This window comes from Schistocerca piceifrons, chromosome 4 (genome assembly GCF_021461385.2).
Source record: "Schistocerca piceifrons isolate TAMUIC-IGC-003096 chromosome 4, iqSchPice1.1, whole genome shotgun sequence".
NCBI classification, from domain to species: Eukaryota; Metazoa; Arthropoda; class Insecta; order Orthoptera; family Acrididae; genus Schistocerca; species Schistocerca piceifrons.
In genome coordinates this window covers 841,361,794-841,387,315 of record NC_060141.1, presented here as the reverse complement: position 1 = coordinate 841,387,315, position 25,522 = coordinate 841,361,794, and positions in this window count along the sequence as shown.

Below are 25,522 nucleotides of genomic sequence, written 5' to 3'. Positions count from 1 at the left end.
CTCCATTAACCTACATTTTTTTTTTATATATACAGTAAGCTTCCATTCATCTCACCAATCACAAATTTTGTCTAAGTCATCTTATATCCTCCTATAGTCACTCAATGGCGACATTTGCTCATACACAATAGCGTCATCAGCAAACAGCCTCATAGTGCTGACCACATTGGCTGTCAGATCCTTAATGTACACTTATTAGCCAAAACATTATGACCACTGCCCACTGCGAGTTGGATGCTGCCTGGTGGCATTGCGGGCATGTGATGCGGTAACAAAAATATGTAAATAGAGCAGACACAGATGCGGGCTCACTTTAGGGAAGATATGGGCCGCAAATGGGGAAATCAGTTGAGATAAGTGATTTTGATAAATGGCAGATTATTATTATGCTGAGCCTGTGACACACATCTCAAAAGCGGCAATGCTGGTCAAATGTTCATGTGCTATCTATCACTAGGTGCTAAATGGTTAGACATCCACGACTCTTCACAGTACTTGGGGTTTGGAGGCATGTCTGGCTGCAATGTAGAATAGACGGTGATTTGTAGCAACTCTGCTGAAAGAGCACAATGCTGGTGCACGCACAAGTGTTCCATAGCACACTGTTCATTGTAAATTCTGGAACACGGAGCTCCGCAGCAGACCACTCCTACATGTTCACATGTCTACCCAACAACATCATCAGTTGTGATTGCAGTGGGCACAGGACCATTCGGATTAAACCATCAATCAATGGAAATGTTGGCTCTTTGGGTGAATCCCATTTTTGCTACACTAGGTTGATAGGTGTCTCCACAAAAACCATCATCGAGGTGAATGGCAGCTCCAAATGTGCAGCACACCATGGATGCTGGCTGGTGGGAGCAGCATTATGATTCGGAGACATTCTCCTACACTTGCATGTAGTAATCGAAGACATGCCGACAGCTGTGAATCACCTACGTCCCTTCATGCTTGATGTCTTCCCCGACAGCGATGTCATCTTTCAGCAGCGTAAATGTCTGTGTCTCAGAGCCAGAATCATGCTACAGAGGTTTGAAAAGCATTATAGTGACGTCACGTTGATGTCTTGGTGGCCAAATTTGCCTGATGTAAACCTAAAGAACCCATCTGGATCGCTATCGAGCATCATTACCACGTATGCAAATCAGTGATATGTTATTTACGTGAATTACAAGACCTGTGTGTAGACATCTAATGCTTCATACCTCCTCAAACCTAACAACAAGCTGTCTGATCCCTGATACGCAGAATCAGTGATGTATTTTGTCCCAAAGATGGACAAACAAGCTATTAAGCAGGTCATAATGTTTTGGACCACCAGTCTATACAGGATGTTACAAAAAGGTACGGCCAAACTTTCAGGAAACATTCCTCACACACAAAGAAAGAAAATATGTTATGTGTACATGTGTCCGAAAACGCTTACTTTCCATGTTAGAGCTTATTTTATTACTTTTCTTCAAATCACATTAATCATGGAATGGAAACACACAGCAACAGATGTACCAGCATGACTTCAAACACTTTGTTACAGGAAATGTTCAAAATGTCCTCCGTTAGCGAGGATACATGCATCCACCCTCCGTCGCATGGAATCCCTGATGCGCTGATGCAGCCCTGGAGAATGGCGTATTGTATCACAGCCGTCCACAATATGAGCACGAAGAGTCTCTACATTTGGTATCGGGGTTGCGTAGACAAGAGCATTCAAATGCCCCCATAAATGAAAGTCAAGAGGGTTGAGGTCGGGAGAGTGTGGAGGCCGTGGAATTGGTCTGCCTCTACCAATCCACCGGTCACCGAATCTGTTGTTGAGAAGCGTACGAACACTTTGACTGAAATGTGCAGGAGCTCCATCGTGCATGAACCACATGTTGTGTTGTACTTGTAAAGGCACATGTTCTAGCAGCACAGGTATGAAATCATGATAACATGCTCCATAGAGCGTAGGTGGAAGAACATGGGGCCCAATCAAGACATCACCAACAATGCCTGCCCAAACGTTCACAGAAAATATGTGTTGATGACGGGACTGCACAATTGCGTGCGGATTCTCGTCAGCCCACTCATGTTGACTGTGAAAATTTACAATTTGATCACGTTGGAATGAAGCCTCATCCGTAAAGAGAACATTTGCACTGAAATGAGGATTGACACAATGTTGGAGAACCATTCGCAGAAGTGTACCCGTGGAGGCCAATCAGCTGCTGATAGTGCCTGCACACGCTGTACATGGTACGGAAACAACTGGTTCTCCCATAGCACTCTCCATACAGTGACGTGGTCAATGTTACCTTGTACAGCAGCAACTTCTCTGACGCTGACATTAGGGTTATCGTCAACTGCACGAAGAATTGCCTCGTCCATTGCAGGTGTCCTCGTCGTTCTAGGTCTTCCTCAGTCGCTTAGTCATAGGCTGGAATGTTCCGTGCTCCCTAAGACGCTGATCAATTTCTTCGAACGTCTTCCTGACGTGACACCTTCGTTCTGGAAATTTGTCTCGATACAAACGTACCGCGCCATGGCTATTGCCCCGTGCTAATCCATACATCAAATGGGCATCTGCCAACTCTGCATTTGTAAACATTGCACTGACTGCAAAACCACGTTCCTGATGAACACTAACCTGTTGATGCTACGTATTGATGTGCTTGATGCTATTACTGTAGAGGAATGAGTCGCATGTCAACACAAGCACCGAAGTCAACATTACCTTCCTTCAATTGGGCCAACTGGCGGTGAATCGAGGAAGTACAGTACATACTGACGAAACTAAAATGAGCTCTAACATGGAAATTAAGCATTTCCGGACACATGTCCACATAACGTATTTTCTTTATTTGTGTGTGAGGAATGTTTCCTGAAAGTTTGGCCGTACCTTTTTGTAACACCCTGTATAGAGAATGAGAGTGGTCCTATCATACTTCCGCGGGGCACTCCTGAGAATAACCCCAATACCCCTGCCTCTGATGAACACTCACCATCAAGGACGACATTCTGGCTTCTACTACACAAGAAGTCATCTCGAGCCATTCACCTATCTTGAAACCTAATCTGTAATTTCAGACCTTCATCAACAGTCTGCAGTGGCGCACTGTGGCAAACACTTTCTGGAAATAACAATGTGGAATCTGCCTGTTCCCTTCATCCGTGATTTGCAGGATATCTTGTGAGAAAGGGGCAAGTCGAGTTTCACACGAACGATGATTTCTAAATCTGTACCGATTTGTGAACAGAAGCTTTTCTGTCTCGTGGAAATCAAAGTGAAAATACATTCAAGAATTCTGCAGCAAACCAATGTTAAGGATATTGGTTTGTAATGTTGTGGGTCCATTGTTTTACTCTTCTTATATACAGGAATTACTGTGCTTTTTTCCAATTGCTTAGGACTTTGCATTAAGCAGGAAATTACAATAAATGCATGCTAAGAACAGGACCTATGCCATAGTGCACTATTTGTCGAGAGACCCACTGCTGAAATTTTGACATTATGTTGGCTAGACAGTAGGCTGGAGGATTCAGTTCTGATACTGCACAGCTCTCAAATTATACTTACTAGTTATTAGAGGCATTTGATATCCATAGGTGACACCAGACCAAAACCAGACTGACTCAACTATGTGCTGAATCTGTGGGTCTTCACACTTGAGACATGCATTGGTACCTGGCCATTTCCGCACCCTTCTACAAGGATCATTAGGTATCAAAGAAATGCTTCACATATTGTGAAAGGAATACAATACCACTGATCCAAGTTCCGTTGGAGGACACCCTGTATCACCACTAGTAATTTCCTTTCCTGTTGCACCACAAACAGAGTGAGGGCAAAATGACTTATCTATACGCCTCTGAATGAACCCTAATCTCTCTAAACTTGTCTTCATGGCCCTTACATGGAATGTACATTAGTCGCAGTAGATTGTTCTGCAGTCAGCATCAACAGCCATTTCTCTAAATTTTCTCACTAGTGCTCCTCAAAAAGAATGTCGCTTTCCATCCACCGGTTTCCATGTACACCACGATTCTTTGTGCACTACATTCCCCGGGGGTTTGTACTGTAGTACATAATGGACACCTAGAGACCCCACTGAATGTGTCGAGTTGGTTGTGTACCATGTGAGTCAACACAGCTCTCCCCATTATCTGCAAAAAAAGTCACAGTGCAGTTACAGTAAGTTCCCGAGGTACTACCTGTCAGCTATAATTTGAAGTTAGCAGTCGTCAGTTGTTGTTGGCTCTGAGCAATCTCTGTAGTGCCGATTTTTAACATTTTGTTACTGCAAAAGCTCTGGAATGTTCATATGATGTCGCTGTAGCGTTTGCCAATTGTGTGGTAACTTTCCATGCTGACAAACATTCTTACTGTAAAGTAACAATGCTTGGGCAGTCTTTAAGCATTAACGCTTTAATCCCTTTGCAAAGTCAAATTTTTTGATGTTATATTGGACATGTGATCAGTTTGTTTATTTATTTATTTTTGTAATTTTATTTTTGTGGTTTAGGACAAAAACTGTAGTGGTAGTGTATTTCTCCTAGCGCCCTTTTGTGAGCTGCTATTTTCCACTGTGAAAATGAGGCAATTTTTTTTTCCAACTACACAAGTGACGATAGTAGTGATCTGACAACAAACAAAAACTGTTTGTTGTAGCAATTTTTATGCATCTGGTACAGTGTACTATCACAAGATACCAGGTACATCTACAGATGGTAATATATATTCCCAAAAGCTTTGTAAAACCACTAAGTGGTTGGCAAGTATGCTTCCCGAGATTCACAAAAGACATAATTGTGTAATACCGTATTTACTCGAATCTAAGCTGCACTTTTTTCCGGTTTTTGTAATCCAAAACACCGCCTGCGGCTTAGAATCAAGTGCAAAGTAAGCGGAAGTTCTGAAAAATGTTGGTAGGTGCCGCCACAACTAATTTCTGCCGTCGAATATATGTAGCACTACACAGGCATGCTTTGCAGGCACAAAGATAAATACTGGCGCCAAAACCTATGCGTCAGTAAGCAAACTAAAAAAAAACGGGGGTGGGGGTGGAAGACGAGCTTTTTTCTCTGCCCCAAGTTTCGACCACTGCATTTTCATACTTTATCCAACGAAGTAAATACAAATTCCGTATTTTTCATCTCTGAATGTTGCAGCCTTTCAATGTACTATGAAAATCCAACTGGAAGACTGTTTGGGATGTTTGTCAATATGGCCAAGTCTACGTTCTGAATTTTTGTCCTACCTGTGACAAGAGATGGTTGTTAATAGCAACTTTTATGAATTGTGAATCACATGCAGTATTCTCTTCACCATAAGAATAATACGAATGTAAACATTTTGCCATGTATTCCTACGTGTTTCCTGCTATCTCATTTAAAACCTGTCTTCCTAATAAACTACGAAACTAGAGTGAGACAACAGCAAACGCGGAAGAATATATATATATATCATGTCATGTTTATATTCGTATTATTCGTATGCTGAATAGTGATACAGTCAGAAATGAAGCACGGCAACTGACTAGATTTTTAAACCTACGATGGCTCTAATTTCTGTGCAGAATGTAATGCACTAAAGAGGCGTCTGCAAAAATTTTCAAACGGAGAAAATTTTTCGCTAAACTTTCGTTTGGAACATCTATCATATGCAGTCTATTATATGGTTCTTGTTGATCATTATCAAAGAAAGCGGCAGTGTAAGTAACAACAAATAGCAGTCTCTTGCCATTGTTTCGCTGATGAGACGATTCCCCTCTCTTTTTTTTTTTTTTTTTAATTGTAAGCGGCGGTAGCGTGCGCAAAAGCAAGCCACCCCGCGAGGAGCGGCGACAGGCCGTAAACATGCATAATCAGAACGCGACAAACAATGCATGGCACAGTACGATAATGTATTTTGAGCTTAGAGTGACGGAAACACCTATAACAAAGAGAACGGCACTTATCAGATCAAAGAAAAATAACCAATCAATTCAAACCAGACGAAGCACGTGAAAAAGGCTCTCTAGTATAAATACGGACGGAGAGCCTGACGCATAGCAATGACTGCGTGGTAAAGCTTAACTGCTAAGTTTACCACACGCACCAAACTACTGTAGCTGTATTGTCATTCATTTGACCTAAATTGTCTCATATTACAATGGACCAACTTTGTTTCGGTTTGGAGATGTGGTCTAAAACGTTTCTCCCCCTTGAATTTCGAGTCACAAATTTCAAGTGCAGCTTAGATTCGGGAAAATTTTTTTTCCTTGATTTCGAGTCTCATTTTTCAGGTGCGGCTTAGATTCGAGTGCGGCTTTGATTCGGGTAAATACAGTAAGTGTAATTCCCAAACCATTTTGAGAAACTATTTTGATGGAAAGCATATTTTCCAAGAGCCATTAAAACACTGGGATGTATACTTCTCACAGTCCTAAAAGCTATATTTCATAACAAAAAGAAAGTAAACTGGTGCAGCGGACTATCACTGGATGCGAGGAGCATGCAGAGGTGGTTCAATGTATTCCCATAAATGCAGTAAAGAAACACAGCTACTGCTAAGTATATCTCTCATGACCAGTAAAAGCCTTAAGCGACTCTTTGCAGCAGGTCGACAGACTGTACAGCCCACGTGAGTCACACTGTCCCATTAACGAATGGAGACACAGTGCACTCTGCTAAAGTAAATGAGAGTGCAGGTTCGCTTTCACCTACATTACACAGTCAGTTGTACTTAGTGATTTCTGGTAGACAAAAGAATATTGAGAAAGGAGAAATGAAGGAAGATAAGTGTTTAATATCCCATAAACATTGAGGTCTTTAGTGTCTGAGCACAAACTCTGATTGTTTCAAGGATGGGAAGGCTATTTATTGTGCCCTTTCAGAGAAACCATCTCGGCATTTGCCTGTACTGATTTAGATAAAGCTCAGGAAACCCAAGTCTGGGTGGACTAGATGGAGCTGTAGAGAGCAAAAACTGTAGAGGAAAACAGAGATTGGAATACATCCAGCAGATAATTGAGGCTGTAGGTTGAAAGGGCTACTCTGAGATGAACAGGTTGCCACAGGAGAGTAATGCATGGACTTTAACTGTTAGTCGCCCTGAATGTGAGTCCAGTGAGTTCACCACTGTGCCACCTCGCTCGATATATTGTGAGAGAAGTTCCTGATTTAACCATTTCACAGGATGTGGGAAGTGTACTTACCATCAACTGTATTTCTTTACTGTATTCCTGAGAACACATCATACGAGCTCTGTATGCACCTGGCACCTGATGTTAGTTTGCTGCACCAGCTGAACTTTCTGTCTGTTATGAAATGTAGCTTTTAATTGTCATTAAATGTCACTTGTTCCTTTCAGAAGCAGTTGCAACTATATGTGCCACCAAATAATGTTGTTTTGAAGGCCACTGGGAAGTATGCTTACTACCAAAGTAATTTTTCCATGATACAAGGGGAATATACTTACCACAAAATTAATTTCTTTTTTGGACTGCAGAAAGGATACTTACCACCAACTGACCATACTTACCACTAATTTAGTTGTTTTACTATGCTCTTGGGAAAATGTTGTACCTCCTCTGGATGTGGTTGACCTTTTGTGATAATATGCTAAACAACTGGTGTCTGTTTGTCATGACATCAGTGCTGTTGTCACTTGTTACAACAGAACACATTGTTTCATTCTGCAATATATGCTATTGTGACTTGTCTCAGCTCGTTTCTTTAAGTAGTGTTAAATGAAGTTTCTAGGATTGTAAAAGAGATAGTCAAATAAAAACAGAAAATTCCTTTTTTCACATGTAGTAGTAACTCATAACAGCTTACTAAAGACAGTGGGAAGTATACTTACCACTATAGTTTTTTGCTCCTAAATCACAAAAATAAAATAATCAAAAATTAAATGTAGTTGACACTTCTAAAATGATACCAAAACAATTAACTTTACAGGGCTGCTACAAAAAATGTGCCCACAAATGGGTTAAAAACAAAGTATGCAAGCTGTGGGGGCAATGTGAAACTTTTTTAAGCACTGTATTTGAAAAATATTATTCATTTTGTTCCACTTCTAGAATGTTAGGTTTTGTGGATTTTTGCCTGTACATTAATGGGTGCAGATGCGTTCAGTGGAGGCAAGTGTGTCGTGTATGATTTTTCTCAGTAAATATGTCCTACTGACGTTGCAGTATATCTCCAATGTTCTGGATGCATCAAATGAAGTTTAAAAGACAGCTAACTGCTGCTGCTGGTATGCCTCTTCATGTAAATGTCAGAGTTACTATTATTATTCAATACAGAAAGGAAGATTACCAGCTTAGCAATTTGCTGAAAATGAGTTCATTAAAGGGAATATTACAATTAACATCCTGTTAACAACAAATTAATTAGAGATGGGAAGCAGCCCCAGATTGGAGAAGGAAATTGGACGGATAGCTGACTCCATAAAAATTAATACATTTCATACTGTGCTCAAGCACAGGCAATAAAAAACAGTGAGCAAACATGATGTGTGTACTTGTTGCCTCAGGGTCTCCTGCGAAACTGAGGTGCTTGAGTAAGCTACATCACACTGCTTTGTTGTGTGCTTGTTGTCAAGCCAGTTTATGAAGTACACATCCCTCTTCATTTTTATATAACTTTGTTTTGAATGTACTGTACAAAAATATTGAATACCTTGAAAATTATCGAGTTCAGCCATTCATTCACATGTAATATTCCAACAGCTCCATCACCGATTAGAGCCTTCAGGGGTGTAAAACGAGTAAGTGAGAAGTGCCACTGAACTGTTATTATTCTAGGGGATCAGTTCGACATCATTTTATTTTTATAAATATACAGAGAAGCAACTACTTGAAAAAAGCCAATGCTCTGCTACTTAAACTGCTCTGCCACTATTTTGATTTAATACTTCATGCTAAATGAGCATTTAATTTTACACAGGACACTGTCATCTAAACTTATTCTGATAAATTCATATACTTCCTTCCTGTGCAATGCCCTTTATGCTGTCAATGCCACGTTGGGACTGGTACAGTAGTTTCTGTTCCGTGGAGAACCAACCGTACCTGCACATAGGCTATTATTATGATGGAATCACCACTTCAAAAGGCATTCCAAAGCTGCTGCCAGCTTCCCTCTGTGGAGTAAAACATCTACCATTCCTGTCTGCTCCTAGAGAATATGTTGCATGGCTAAATATGGTTTTCTGTTAGAAAGTGTTTGTGCGTTGTGTATCTGAGGTGGGACAGGTAGGTAAATTCACATATCCAGGTAAATTATTGGTGTACTGGCTAATAAAACATTTTTTACTTTAATTTTGAATATTTGGGGATTTCCAGATTGCTCCTAATGTCGGCTGGCAGATGTTAAAAGGGTGTTGCACCTGAATATAAAACAGTTTCCTTAACCCTAAGCTTCAATGCATATTCCCTATGTAAATTATTTATTTTGTGATTGTTATGGTTGCAAACTTTGCAATTAATGCTAAATTCTCTCTTGTCCATTTGAGCAGCTCAGAGGTCAGCATATCTTGCTGCTATGTGGAGGACCCAGGTCCAATTCGTGGTAATGCCTTTTTCTTTAAAGGGCGAAGCTACTCCACACCCACACTGACATGGTGACCATCACCAAAGTTCTACCATCACCTCCGTTTGCTTCGTTACAATTGAGAAGTGCACAGGATGTGGGGTCATGATGTTGTCCGTAGGATTACCCACTAATACAGGCACTTCGAGTCGACAGAAGTGGTCGAGAAGTGAGCAGAAGGTAGCAGTTTTAAGGGCAGAGGGAGAAAAGTGCCGAGGCAACCACCAAAGGAAAAGAACTTCTGCAATAGTCTGGACAGATAGTAAGAGCAGTAGCAGTTTCTTTCTGTCTGCAAGGGTGAGGTTGTCATTAGTTTTGGGTATTGTGCGATGCTCGATACCACTGTCGCAGCTTAAAACACTCTTTACGAGTGTCAGTCCTATTGAGGAGGGGTACTCCTGGGCTGTGCAACTGAGTGTCTCCTGGTCCACCTGCAGCATCTGTACTTGTAACATGCCAAGGTCGTTATACAAGTGGTCAATTGGCCATAAAGAGGTTTGGTTGGATATGTTTATGTTTAGTGTGCAATACTGCTTTCCCGTATTGCCAGTTGGTCAGCTAGATATTTGCAGCTGGCAATGCCATTTAGTTTTGCTGTAATGCAGGGATTCACCAGTGTTTATTTTGTCTGTGAGCTTGTGCTGTCCACAGGTGATTAATTGTCCCTAGATTGAAGTGTTTTTCAGCAGTTGTGTTTTCACCCGTGGTTGTGGTCGTAGTTTCCCAGGTTAAGAATGAAGTGATTCTCAGAGTGTCTCAAGTTCCTGTACAGTCGTGTGGTGAGTTTTTTGAATATCTGTGTGTGAGTCTCAAGTGTGTGAGTCTCTGTGAAGGTCAACAGTGTGTGTGGACTGTGGTGCACTTCGTTCTGTATCACCTGTAGGTGGCACAGGTGGTCAGAGCCACGTAACCCCAGACTGCAGCTGCATGTATCATCATGGGTCTAATCAGTATCATGTACACGGACCTCGATACCCTCCTATTCAGTGTGCTTTACCTGTTGAGCTTAGAGTAACACTGTTTGAGCCTTGCATTTGCTCAGTTGGCCTGGCACTGAAGTATTTGACTTTCACACTGAAACTTATTGTGCGTGTGTGTAGTGTTATTTGTCTGCAGTCTTAATGTGGGGTCCTGCCCACTCATCTCGTATAGGGTGCCTAAAGGATGCTGCATTCTCAAAATGCTATACAACAATTCAAGCAAACAACATTAATAGTTTTTATTACAAATAAGAAGCTTGACAATGCTTAACCTGGAATTTACAATGGTGTCGCAAGCAATAGGCGACATGCAGTATAAATCCGAGTCCTTTGCTATATACAATGTTCGTGCAAGTTTGACACACAGTTTGTGGATCACTAATAACTGTTATTGTAGCATTCTGTGCTAGGCCTGTCCGTATACTGTCCTAATCCTGTCCAAATACTGAGTGGCTGTGGCTGGCATAGAGCGGCACTTATATTCTCTTTGTCTAGGGGCCTGCTCCTGTCATGGTGTGGTCCTTGCCAGTGGGCTATTGGCTGACGGTGCGTTCACTGCCTTCTTTGCTCTTGCGATCTTAGTTTTCATTCCAGAGCTGGTGGGTATGCCAGAACACTTGATGTTTGTGCAGTTGTTATGGTTTGTCAGTGAACAGAACTGCTTCACACTTGTCAGCATTTGCTTTAACACACTGTCGTTCCAGCTAGGCAGTTTTGTTTGCAGTTGCGAACTATGCCTGATGGTTTCCAGTCTTGCACTAGGATGGTAGTGTCATCTGCATAGATGGTTGCCATTGTGTTTTGTTCAGTTGGAAAGTCATTGACGTAGAGATTAAACAAGAGGGGCCCTTGTATACTGACTGTTTGCCCTGAAAGTATGAGCTCGTTGGAGAGACTAGCAGTGCAGAGTTTGTGAATGAGACGATTGTGCCGTAGATGACTGAATACCAGGAACAGCGCTCCTGTAGCTTAGTTGGTGTTGGGGGTGTGTGTAATATGTTCTACTACACGGAGGAGTTGTTGTGTTGTGGAGTGGTGATTGCTGAATCCAAATTGTTCCAGTCTCAGCGAGTCATTGGTGTTGCAGTGCATAGTAAGATGTTTGAGAATCATCTTCTCAACAATCTTATTCAGGGAGCTCAGCAGGCTGATGGCTCCGTAATTTTGTGGTAGGGAGTGGTATTTCCCTGGCTTCCTGAACATCAGGACAGGGACGTGTTGATGTTGTAGAATGGTATTCGTCATATGTGTGAGATGCTCTATAGCTTTATTCGTGAACTCCTGGGTGACACGGTTTTGAAAGTGATTGGGACCAGGAGCTTTTCTAGTTGTTTTGTGCTTAATAACCTGTGTAATTTCATGTGTAGCAGTATGTATTGTTACATTGCAGTTGGGCTGGGTTACAAGCCATGTAACCTCCTGGTCCATTTCAAGTAGCAGTGCTGGATTGGAAGGAGCCAGATTCAGTGTGAATGATGTTGCTAGTGTTCTGGTCATCAGCTCATGCTTCTCCTCCATGGAATATGCTGGTCTGTAAGGCATTTGTAAACTTGGTGTTTAGTATTTCTTCTTGGTGGAGTGGACAGCTATTTGCCACACTCCAGGTCATGTGGTGTGCAGCCCTGCGAGTGTATTGTCCCAGTTTGTGGTTTTAAAAGTTTTAATTTAGCCTGTATGATCCCCTGGAGCCTGCTAATATGCTGTTTGTACAACCAGTTTCATTTCGTGTGTTTGTGATTGCCCTAGTTTGCGTGTGTCTTCTGTGATATCACGAGTGTCACAATCTGGCCCAGACAGAGTTGACTTGGTGTTGTCTGGGACCGGCAGTGTTGTCATCAGTACAGGGGCAGTTTCTAGCATTGCAGGTGTGGGTTGTGGTTCTGTTGTTGTGGGAGTGTGCCATGAGTTTGTGGAGGTCTGTGCATCCGCAGTTCATCCACTTCCACTGACAATGCCAGTAAAAGAGATTCCACACCTTACTGGTTGGGGGGTGGGGAGTGTCTTGGAGCTGTTCTGGTTACCACTTGTCTGTCTTTGGCACTATTGCACCTTAGAGCTTCTTTGTATGCTGCACACCATCTGTAGTTTGCACATGGACCCCTCCACATTTGGTACATTTGATAGTTGTACCAAGTTTAAAGTGTCGTGCTATACGGTTACCAGTGCATTTGCGGCACCGTGTGCCAGATCACATCGGGTGCCGCATGGCCAAACTGCTGGCAGTGGTGGCACTGTTGGGGGACACACGGAGGTGTGCATATTTCTACTACGACCATGGGAAGCAGGAGCATCTGCGTCAGAAAGTTGCAGGAGTAAGCTGTGTCGTCCAACTCCACTAAATAGTTTGGCTGCAGTCTGTGTGTCACGAATCCCAGAATTCATCTCATGCTCTCACAGTCCCAGCTGAGAGCTGTGATTATACCATGAAGAATGTCATTGAGGGTTGTGGTGTCAACTCCTTTCACGATGTACATTCGAGTTTTTCCCCCTTGGGTGCTATATTTATGATACTCAATTCCCCCAGCTTTGACGAATTTCAGGAGATTTGTGCAATCTGTTTTGTTGTATACATACAGTGATACATGGTCCCTTGTGAGTTTTGTGTTTGGCATATGGTGGGGAGTGACATTCTACAAATGTCTTGTTTAGCTTGCCGAGGCAAGTGTAATTGTGTATTATGACCAGTGGGAAGCCAGTCGGTGTAGTGTTCTGCGTAGCGGCTGGGGTAGTGTTGTGTAGTTGAGGTGCTGCAGAATTCCCTCATATTACCGATGCTCGGAACTGGTGTTGGTAAAAGCACACTGCATTTGCCGTGTGAGTCAGTAGGCTCAGTTGTTCATGTATGTTGCTGCTGATTGCATTTTGGACCCACCAGCTTCAAAGGTCCATCTTTGTTCCACGGAGCTGTCACTTCCAGCTCGAGGACTACTGCGGTGATATTGAGGGCCTCTCTAGTATATTCACTGGTGGTGTGACTGGTGTTGGTGTTGCTGTTGCGTTGCTTTCACCCATCAGTTGGACAATGAGCTCATGCTGTCTCCGAGCCATTGCTTCTTGATTTGTGGCAGCAAAGTCCAGATTTAGCTGGTTCATCACTTACTGATAGGTGGCAAAGCAAGACAGAAACATCGAAGGGAACAGATGGCACTCCTGCCTCTTGTGCTGCAGTCTTGCTACGGGTCGTCGGGTCAGATCTGCTCGGTGGATCTGCCGTCTCCCAGACATAAGGATACTTTTAAGGATAGAATATGGATATGAGACAATTTTACTTTTTCGTCTAAAAAGACAATTTTGCTTTTTTAGTGTACATACAGAAGAGGGGAGTCCTTATGACTCACTTGAGCAAGATGCAATGCACAGTGCAAGAGAGCACGGAAGACAGCAGCCTGTACTGGACAGTGTTGTCCAATGTGAACGTGCCCCGGACACTGAAATACCCTATTAAAGAATGGGAGAGTCACATTGGGGAAGTTCCAACCACAGTTGCAGGAACTTGGAGCCAGAACTCTTGGCCACCTAGCTCTGTCAAGTGTGTAGCAGCGTGTGCTTGTTAGTGACACTCCAAAGAGTGTCCTGTGGCATCTACACCAGTTTTAGCGTATGTGTAACACAACAATGGGCTTGAACTGTTGATTTTCTCTGATCCTAGCAACTCTGTGGACTTCAGCTAACCTTTCTTGATCAAATTCAATTTCTTTAATTTCTTTCTCTGTAACGTAAGAAAAGATGATGCTTCAAATGTTGTCCTTGAATTTAAATAGATCAAGACTACAGTCTATCAATCTATCACTTTGTTAAAGTAATGTATTGCACAGGGTATTTAGGACTGATGAATGATGACCATCAACTACTGGAGCACATTTATTTAAAGTAGTTTGGATAGTGGGACGTTCATGTTGACCACTGGGTTTTTCTGCATGTGTATATTGACTGAATGGTGAGGTAGACTATGTTGCTACTGGACAGAGCAACACTGGAAGTGGCTTCCATTTGGCCACACTTGCTGTTCTTAATGTTTTCTCTGTGCTGCAGATCCCTACTTCAGATATGTGCCAGGCTCCTAGGATGAAGACACATGTGACAATACATCAGACATACACAGAACCAAGAAATGCTATGGACTTTAACTTGGTTTGTTGCAAATGATGTTGAAATATACTAGCCAAGCAAACAGAACAGCTTGATATCTTTCCTGTGTGTAAAACGCTATAATAATATATGTGTTTTACAGAAGAAGAAAATTCTCTCATGTAGTAGTGTGCACAGTAGTAGTCTGTTGTTGAGCCTTCAGCACTCAGCAGCATGTCAGAAAGGAGACACAGTCAGTAATACAAGGCATACAGGATACAGCTGGACACTGATTTGGAGATGGGGCGGTGAGATGGGGGGAGATGGGGGTGGGGGGGGGGGGAGCAGTTTATGCAGGTAATGAGCAAAAGGTGTTTTGACAATAGTAGCTAATGTACTGCCCTCATCAGAGAAAATTGTCATGTAAGTACCCAGGAAAAATTTCATTTGTGGTGAATGCCCCACAGAATGGCGAATCTGCAAAAATTTGTTAGGATACTTGAAAGAAATTAGTATTTTTGTCATAATGAGTTCCAGTAGAAAAGGACACTGTCCATGAAAATGTGGTCAACTGTGAAGGTTACTCAATGCAGCAATCATTAATAATACTTTATTCAAGAAAAGTTTATGAAGAATTGAGCTGTTGATGAGAATACAGTGATACAGTGATACAGAAAGAACAGAAGGAATTTAGTTGTCAATACAAGAATATTAAGTTACTCAACAATAATTACAACACAGAATAAAATACATGTCTACAATCCAGAAGATTGAGATTTTGAGCCGGTGGCTGTTTTCTAGTCTTCAGTTCCTTGTCATCCACCATGACAGTCCCACTTTGAACTGGCAGTTCGCCGTGCCTAGAGCCACTGAAAACCGTAAGTGAGCTGTATTTGAATCAAAATAACGTGCCTTCAAGTGGTACTATGTGTTGTGAGGAATTTGAAGTCAGTGGCTGGCCAAAAAGTTGAGCGTTATTGGTCTTAGAATACTGAGTCAACAGACAACTCATTAGCGTTTTTACATCAATAAATTTTAGGCAACAAATGGTGGAAGACCGACAGGAATTAAGTGCAAAAGTAGATATCACAAATATCACAAATGGTAGCCTCCAACAGCATATTCAGGAATCTCACAAAGAGGGAAAAAAAAAGGAGATAAACATAAAAAGAACTAACTTGCTAACATTTTACCCATTTTACAAGAGTAGTTACGTACTAAGATAAACGAACTATGTGATCTTGTAAGAAATGCTGGTTTTGAACAATTAAAGGAGGTAGGTCAGAATGTAAAACATATATGTAAGAATTAACTAAACAAATGTTTACAAAAGTAAATGAACAATTCTTAAGACACGCAAATGTGGTTACATGTGTTAGAGCAGGGTAAAAATTTGGACATAACAGCTTTACCAGGCTCCACTTTCAGAACTTTGGAGGCATGAGTAAGTGAATTAATTACTCAAAAGGTACAAGAAACAACAGATTTATCAGTCAGTACACACTATGGTTCACAGTTGATTTAGGAAAAACAGAAGAGGAACTAGGTAAGCTCTGGGATGGACTTAATAAAACCAGAGATAAATTAAGTAAATGGAAATTTTATGAAAGCAATCGCCTTTCACCAGAACTATCGGAAGAATTAAATTTAGATGGAGAAGATTTAAGATTTATTTACACTCTCAACCTAGGAGGTGGTGCTAGTATTTCATCTGGAGGGCATCATAAAATACTACTGACACAATGTCTCTCACATGGCCTGGTGTAGTATTATTTAGTTAATAAGAGTATACAAGGATTTTATTTACACTGGTATTAATTATAGTCACAACACTTATTTATTTATCTGTTATTTAAAAATACCAGGTGACAAGAAAAGTGGAACTCAGAATATTGGGGACAGATTAACATACTATGCAAGGAAGAGATTGCACCAATAATAATCAAGACCCTCTTGAACGGAAAAGGAGGCTCCTACAATATCGACACTGTAAAGAAGAATATTACATAAAAACGAAGTACTAGGCTAGACGAACAACTGCTTGTCACATTCTGGGATTCTTATATACCCTACAGATATTGCAAGTATCTTCAGATTTCGTACAAACAGTAGCTCGAGTAGCATTTACCGGTCTCAAATAGACTACTAATTGGTATGAAGATCATTAGGCCACTTGCTGTACTTTATGTTTTTCCTGTGCAGCAGATTACCACCTCAGAGTTGTGACAGGCTCCTTGGAAGAAGACATTCTTGACAGTGCTTAAAAAAGTCATGGAACAAAAGAAACATGATAGTAGGGTGTGTTCTAATCTGTAACTCTGTTCATTGCAAATGTTATCAAAATGTGCTTATCAAGCAGACAGAATTATTTGAAGTCTCTCTTGTGTGTAAAAAGCATTACAATGTTTGTCGTTTACAAACGAAGAAATTTCTCTCATTTAGTAGGGTGCACAGAAGCAACCTGCTGTAGAGTTTCCAGCACTCAGCAAAAATGAAAAGGCAGTGATATGAAGCATACACGGTGTACCCAGATGTCAATTTGGGAAAAGGGGAGAGAGAGAGAGAGAGAGACAGAGAGAGAGAGAGAGGGGGGGAGGGGGACAGCAGGGGGAGCGGTGGAGAGAGAGAGAGAGAGAGAGAGAGAGAGAGAGAGAGAGAGAGAGAGAGACAGAATGGTAGCTTGTCAGACCATGACTTTTTTTTTTATTTGTTTTCTTTTTTAAAGAACCAGTTTCTCTATCAACTCTTCTACAGTTGAATGATGCATCTCTACAACATTCTTATTAGTATAAAACCCTGTTTGTACTGTATAATTTCTTCTGGGTCATATTCTTTTAAAAACATGTACTGAATAAGATTCGAGGTCAGGTTATACAGGACATGGTTCACAATATTGCAGCATGCATTCTTTGATTCCAAATGGCACACAGTTTTCTTCATTAATTCCTCATAGTTACCATCCTTGATAGCAGCTGCAGCCAACACCAGTTGGCCAGTTTTATGTATTACACATACATGAACTGAGTGTACCAGCCAGGATTAGGGAGAAAATAAAAATGGGTTTAAAAAATGAAAGAAAAGTAGTTGAAATTGGATTTTATTGCTTTCTTTTCAGATTGATGATTAAACATTTCAATATAAATTCCTATTAGTACTCTATTGAAAACAATAACCCATTCTTACAACTACTTTATTAGTGCCTCTTTTCATGCCCTGCCAGCAATGCACCTGAAAGAATGTTGTCCATCTGCCAGTTCATTTGGGCAAAATTAATAAAAAATTTAGGAGACAAAAGAACTGAGAAATTAGTGAAGATTACAATTTTCTGCATGCTTCCAAAAAGTAGTTAATTGTACTTTACTCCCATGACAATTTTACATCAAGTTAGTTTCTTTTTGCTGGGAGTGTAAATGTTATTTTAGTTGCATTTCTTAAATTGCAAGAAAAGTTAAAACACAATATTAATAAAATAAATTCTTGTGACACTATATATTTGCCTTCAGTAAATATGATGGCTCTCTTTAGTTCGTGTAAGGTTAACTATGTAACATTTTGTATGTTAATTGAATTTTCATATTAGATATAGCTGGGCTTTATTGATTTTTTTTACAATGGGTTTAAAAACGCAATCTTTTTGGGTAAGGTTAAATTACAACAACTCTGGTACCAGCAGCTCTACTTTGGCCTGAGTTCACAAAATTTTGAGAAGACCAATTCCGGAACAATACATGTCTAAAAGTCATAAAAACACCAAAACATCAGGAATCCAATATATTTACTCAGAATATGAACAAGACAGTAATAGCAATTTATTCATTCTGATGTGCAAAAGAATTATTCCAGCTGTGTTTAGAGTTCTAACATTCTGAATTTTCATTTCTTTTATTGCTGCTTATTGCTTGAAGTTGATTCGTACATAACTACCCTTATATTTTTATGGACAGAAAAAAGGTTTCACTGATTTTTCTTTCTGTTTATTCATTAATATCACGTTTGAGCATAAAAATGTGTATGAAAAGTAATAACTGTGAGCAATTTTTTTTTCAGTCATAAGCAGGCAAGTTGAAAGGCTTCTCTTTTTAGATACAGAAAGATTATAAAGATTAAAGAACATACAGTTGAGATACAGATTCCAAAAACTACACAAATTTGGCACCCAAAACATTTACACCAAATTGGTAGGAGCATATAATTTGACAGAAAAGGCCTAAGGCTATCAAACAAAAAGCACAAGAAGACAGCACAGTTGTCAGCCAAATCTGTTGATTAAATTGTGAATTGTGACTGGTTAAAGATGGGCTCTCAAAGTCACACAATGAATTTTCTGTCATTTTTGTAGTCTTATGGCTCTTACAGTTTGCATTTAAAAACGTCAACGATAATATCTTCTAATTCGGCACAAAAAGTTGTTTAAGTGCACACAAGCAAGGGCTTGTAAACTGAAAGTACCTTTCACAAAAGTTATCCAAAGTTCACACTTTGGCACGTGTGTAGGTGGTGCAAACTCGGGAACCCTATTCATGAGAGGCTGTAGAAATGAACCAAAGGAGATTTGGAGCTGAATATTAGTACATATCCATTCAAGACATTGTGGAACCTTCTGATAAAATTTCATTACATTCACAAACGGTCCAGCAGAGACTCCTGTTACACTTGAAATGGAATTAGCCGATTTTCAAACTGTCCATGTACTCCACACCCTAACAAGGACTGTACAGGTGGAGCAGAAAGTGCGCTGCAGTCACAAACAATATTCTTTATTTATTCAGAAATGTATTCCATTAGAAGTGATTTTAAGGTGGAAATCAGTTTTTAAGCACCAGACTGTGATTCTCTCTGCGTATGTAAGTTCGGAGGAATGGTGGTGAGACAAGAATTGAGGTTACAGGATGATCCAGGAAGTGGGGTGGGGGGAGTGAAGGTGGAGGGGAGGGATGTATTGTAGGATCACAGTTAGATGGAAGAGTATACCAAGTAAGGCTGGGTTCAGTACTAGTTTTGAGTTGGTAGCAAAAAAGTGTTTCCACTTTAGGAAGGAGAGTAGGTCTTTAACAAGCTCAGAATGACTGAATTTGTGAATGTGGCAAAAGATAAGCCCCTTTGAAATGAGGCTTTTGGGGGAGAGGTTCACTACTATGTTACAGGACTGTTTAGGTGCTGGGTTCGGTAGGATGGTGGGCAGGAGCTTGTGAGATTGTAGCATATGTAGTTCTGCAAGATGGGGTCAGGCATCTATTAACTGATGTAAAGGAGTTTTGACAGAGGTTTTTGTAGTGGTGCTGGATTGTGGTAGTCCAATATAAGTGTACAAAGTGAATAGACTTTACAGTTTTTAAGGTGGCACTGTGCATGCTGCTCTTGTTCCTTCAGTAAGTGGGTTTCAAATTTGGCAATGTGATGTAGTAATTGGTACAGTAGAGTGGAAATATTTTACAGGCAGTGATGAGGTAGTGACAAAATGTTTAGGACTCAGTTATATATTGTGTAGGGCTGAGTTGGTGAGTGCTGTGGAATGACAGAATTATAACATAGAATCACTGTGGAAAGCTGTTTGGGAGCAATTCCACAAACTAAGCAGCAACACAGAAACAAGTTATGTGGGAGTGGGTTCGGTATAGGGGTAGGGAAACTTTTCTGTATTTACACAGATGGAAGGAACTAAAATTGATTGTGGAGAAAAAAAAATAGTAACAGAGCATTAAAACATATGGGAATATTCTGAAAACTGGAAAAAGACAAAACCAGATTAAGTATAGCAAAGGAAGGATAAAGCTACACGAAGCACAGTAGTAAGACATCAAGATGTAAATAAGACCAATAAGAAAACTGGATGAGATTAAAATGAAGACAGGAATAGAAATAAATAATAATACAATAACAGTGTGAAATGCATGTTGGTATGTAGGTATGAGTGAAGCAGGCAGCAGTTGTAAATGCGTTGGGCATGGTCAGTATCTTGCCTTTTCGTTATGATGCACTGTAAAGCCTGTCACACAGCTTAAAAGGTAAGAAGACACAGTGCTGCCAATGTACTACCAATTCACACAGGTCCATACTGTACCCTATAGCAAACAAAAAGTGAGATACCAACTGACCTGAATTAGGAGTTAACATAAGACTAATTTCAATTAAAATCAGTGGCTTAACAGAAAGGTTCATTTTCTTCTACCATAAAACAAAGAATGAAAATAGTCATCTACAAGCATCACGGCAGTAAAAATATTCCTCAGGATGGATGTATTTATGTGTGACATAATGTGGAATTCACAAACTGATTTGAAGTTTTATTTTTCCCAGAGCATTTTAATGCACTGGAGGCCACTGACGCCAATAATTTTTGGACTGGTTGCATACCAGTCTCTGCCCACCAGGTCTGTTGGGTGCTATGAAGGTCACAACTGTTGCTGTGGCAGAACACTGACATTTCCTTGAAAGTGAAGGTTTCATTCTTATTTTTGCCCTCGTTAGTTTCAACACTATCTGATTTTTAACAATTAAAATCTTAATTTCAATATAAGCCAGTTGTCATGTCATTTCCTTTTTTCATTTATTATTAATACAACAACATACCAGTCATCGTACAGAGCAATAAGTTAAGTCTTCATGAATTTCCTTCTTTTCCTTGTAGTACATTTACTAAATTTAGCATATGCTGCTCTATTTAAAAGGTTTAATTTCACATTTTTGTAAAAAAAAAAAAAAATCCTTCAGCCTGTCGCGCAGAATTGCTCACTGAACAGCTAGCTAATTAATGCATCAATACCCATTTGTGACACATCAGGAAGGTAACAAGTTGTGTACCTGGGATTCTATCTGCTTTTATAGTTTGCTTCTCAGTTGGTCTTACTAGGATGATTAAGGTGTGTGCATCCTGTATGTGGATGCACGAGGAGTTGGCTGTGGTCCGTGAACAGCTTGAGGCGCTTCTGGCTACAATCGGTCACCTTCAGACTGCTGTATCAGGGTACAGTGGTAGTGGAGAATCTCGCGTGTTGTATGGGACACCTCAGGTGTCACTTGTTCTGCACATGGGCTCTGCTAACCAGGCACCTCCTAGTGTACATGATGCAGTGGATTCACCCTCACTGCAGGGGGAGGATAGGGAGGTAATGCATTTGCATCAATCAAGGCGGAGAGCCAATGAGGAGACCGGTCGCTTGGCCTCACCCATTCGCCCTTTAAGTAAATATGTGGCTACTGCTTCAGTAGGATATGGGCAGGCCCACAGGAGGAGGAGTTTACTAGTTATTGGGAACTCCAAAATTAGGTGCGTTGTGGAGCCCCTTAGACAGACACTGTTCAGGGCTGGAAAGAAAGACAATGTGCATTCGGTAGTGTCTCGGTGAGCCTCATCCAAGATGTGGAGGCAGCTCTACCTGCAGCTATTGAGCATGCAGGGTGCAGTAGTCTGCAAGTTGTGGCTCCCATTGGCACCAATGATTTCTGTCGCCATACTCAGTTCATACAGGCAGGACAGGTGGTGGTGGTGAAGACTGCTAGCCTTGGTGTGGGGTGCAGGCAGAGCTCACAATTTGCAGCATTGTTCCCAGGGGTGATTGGGTCCTTTGGTTTGGAGCCGAGTGGAGGGTCTCAACCAAAGGCTTCGTTGATTCTGTGATTGTCTTGACTGCAGATTTCTAGACTTGCATTATCTGGTGGGTTTTTGTAAGACTCCCTTTGTCAGGTCAGGGGATTGTCTACATGAAGGAAGCAGCTACTCAGGTAGCAGAGTGCTTATGAGGGTTTTTTTGACTAGACAGTAGTTTGAAGTACTCTGAAGAACACTCCCCAGTCAATACGCAGCAAAGGATGTCAGACCACTTTAGGTCTAAACAAACTTCGAATGTCAAAATTTTATCAGTAAACCGTCAAAGAATTCATAACAAAATTTCTTGAATTTCCTGCCCTACAGGAAAGCTCTCATGCTCAAAGTATTCTTGAGACCAACAGCTCACTGCAACCTAAAGTGGAAAGATCTGAGAGATTTAGAAAGTCAGGGAACATATGTCATAAAGACAGATTAGACTCCAAGGCAGGGGGAGTGTTCACTGCAGCTGACAAAAATATTACCTCTATTGAGGTTGAAGTGGAATGCGACAGTGAAGTTATCTGGTCCCGCATAACAGACGGATGTTTTTAGTAGCGACCCTATTCCACTGTGACAGTTCTTAAAACTTCAAAGAAAGACCACAGTCAGTTGCGCATAAATTCCCAGACCATGCAAATACTAGTTGGAGGTGACTTTCACCTATTGAGTATAGACTGGTATATCTATGGATTCATTGCTGAGGATACTGACAGACAGATGGCCAAAATAATTTTGAAAACATTTTCTGAAAACTCTTTTGAGCAGTTAGCTTGGTAGCCCATACGCAATGGAAATATTTTAGATCTTGTAGCTACAAACATGCCAGATCTTACTGACAATATCAGTATAGAAATGGGGATTAGCAATCATAACTAGCAATTAACCATGGTTATGAAAGATATTACATCAAGTAAGAAGGCTAGGAGAGTATTTCTTGTAGATAAGAGTAGATAAGCAGTTGTTAGCATCTCACTTAGCCAGTGAATTAACGTCACTTAGTTCCAGTAAGATGCAAGTAGAGGAGTTACAGGTAAAGTTTAAACAGATTGTAAATCATGGTCTGGAGAGTTATGCACCTTGTAAGTGGATAAAGGATGGAAAAGCCTCTCCATGGTTTAATAATGAAATTTGGAAGATGCTGTGGAAGCAGAGGTTATTGCACCCTCAGTTCGAAAGAGACCGCAAAAATGACAACAACAAAAGGTTAATAGAGATTCGTATGTTTACGAAAAGATCTATGTGCAAAGCATACAACAACTACCACCGTGATACCTTAGCAAAAGATCTTGCAGAGAACCTGAGAAAATTCTGGTCCTATGTAAAATCCCTAAGTGCGTCTTACGCTTCTGCTCAGTCCCTTGTTGAACAGTCAGGTGTGGCAGTTGAAGACAGCAAAATGAAAGCTGAAGTTTTAAATTTCATATCCAAGAAATCATTCACGCAGCAAAATCATACAAATATGCAGTCATATGACCATCGGACAGGCTCCTGTCGCAGAGAAACAACTGAAAGATTTAAAAGCAAATAAGGCACTAGATCCGGATGTACTCCCAATTTGGTTTTACAAAGAATACTCCACAGCATTATCCCTTATTTAGCTTGCATTTATTGCGAATCTCTCGTCCAGCACAAAGTCCCAAGTGGCAGAAGGGTAAAGGAACACGCCTGCAAAATTACAGACGAATATCAGTAACTTCAGTTTGTTGCAGAATCCTTGAACATATTCCCAGTCTGAATATAATAAATTTTCTTGAGACTGAGAAGATTATGACCACAAATCAGCTTGAGAGAGCATTGCTCGTGTGAAACTCAGATCAACCTTTTCTCACGTGATATACTGTGAACTACATATGAAGGGCAACAGGCAGAGTCCATAGATTTCTGGAACACATTTGACACGGTGCCCCACTGCAGGCTCTGAATGAAGGTACAAGCATATGGAATAAGTTCACAGATATGTGAATCGCTCGAAGACTTCTTAAGTAATAGAACCCAGTATCAGGGACAATGGTATCATTAGGAGTGCTCCAGGTACGTGTGATAAGATCACTGTTGTTCTCTATATACAGATAAATGATTTAGAGGACAGGATAGGCAGCAATCTGGGGTTGTTTGCTGATGATGCTGTGGTGCATGGCACTGTACTAATTAAAAGCTATCAACTGAAAACTTCACTATTATACGAGATAGGAAATTTAGAATGAGCTGAGCGGAATAATCTGAAGCAGTGACACCACTCACCGGAAAGCACTTATTCCATTATCTGTGAGAAGATATTTTGATTCACTGGAAAATAATTCAATTAAAATATATACACACTTAAGGTTTGGAACCAGGCACACTATTTTCTTTTGTGTCATAATATCTGTTTACTTCTGAAGTTCACCTGTGTATTATCATAGACATTATTTTTGTGGACTGAATGGCATCCTTAATTAATATGTAAAGTAATTAATTAAAAACTTAATAAAATTAACATAAGGCATTATACATTTAAATATGACTGTCAAACTTTTAGCTGGGGTGTTCCTAACATGGATGAATAAAGTGGTTGCATGAATTTTTCTAATGTAATAATCCACAACATTTTTCATAAACCCAATTTTGTTCTGAGTATACAGCCCATCCAAAGTAGTAAAACTTAACCTAGTCATTTTCAAATAATTACAAGATTCCGAATGCAGCAAAAATCTTTACACCACCCTTTATAAGACCAATCCTACCCAAAGTAGTCAGTCAGCGGCAATTTCTCACATGATTAACCTATCTGCATTCATATTATCAAAAGTCAGTCCACCTAACATCTTCATTAACATCTTTCTTTTCTTTTTCTACAGTCTTTGCAGTGACATGCATTACCTTTAACTTTTTGGAAACATTCTGTAGGCAGCATATGGGTTGTGTAATTGTGTCAACATTATGAAAGACAGTGTACATGGGTTACATTCCTGGAAACTGGATGTATCAAACTGTAAGCACCAGGAATACTGTGGTTATGTTAATATGTCACTCTTCATCTGATGAAATGCTCTGTGTCTACATCAACACTGTCACACTACCGTTTCGGATTGTGGGTTATTTTTACCGGTAATAAACATTTATCAAAGATCTGAGAGTGGTCATCAATTTGACTTTGAGGAATAGATACTCAAAATCAATTATAGTATTTATTTTGGCATACATTACAGGACAACTTTCCACAGAACTGGTGTTCACTAATAGTGCGATCTTCTGTCAATGATAGAGCAAATGCAGAATACAAAGTTGCAGCTAAGCAATGTCCACGGATGGTTGTCACAGCAACTGGAAACTGTGTCACAAACAAAAT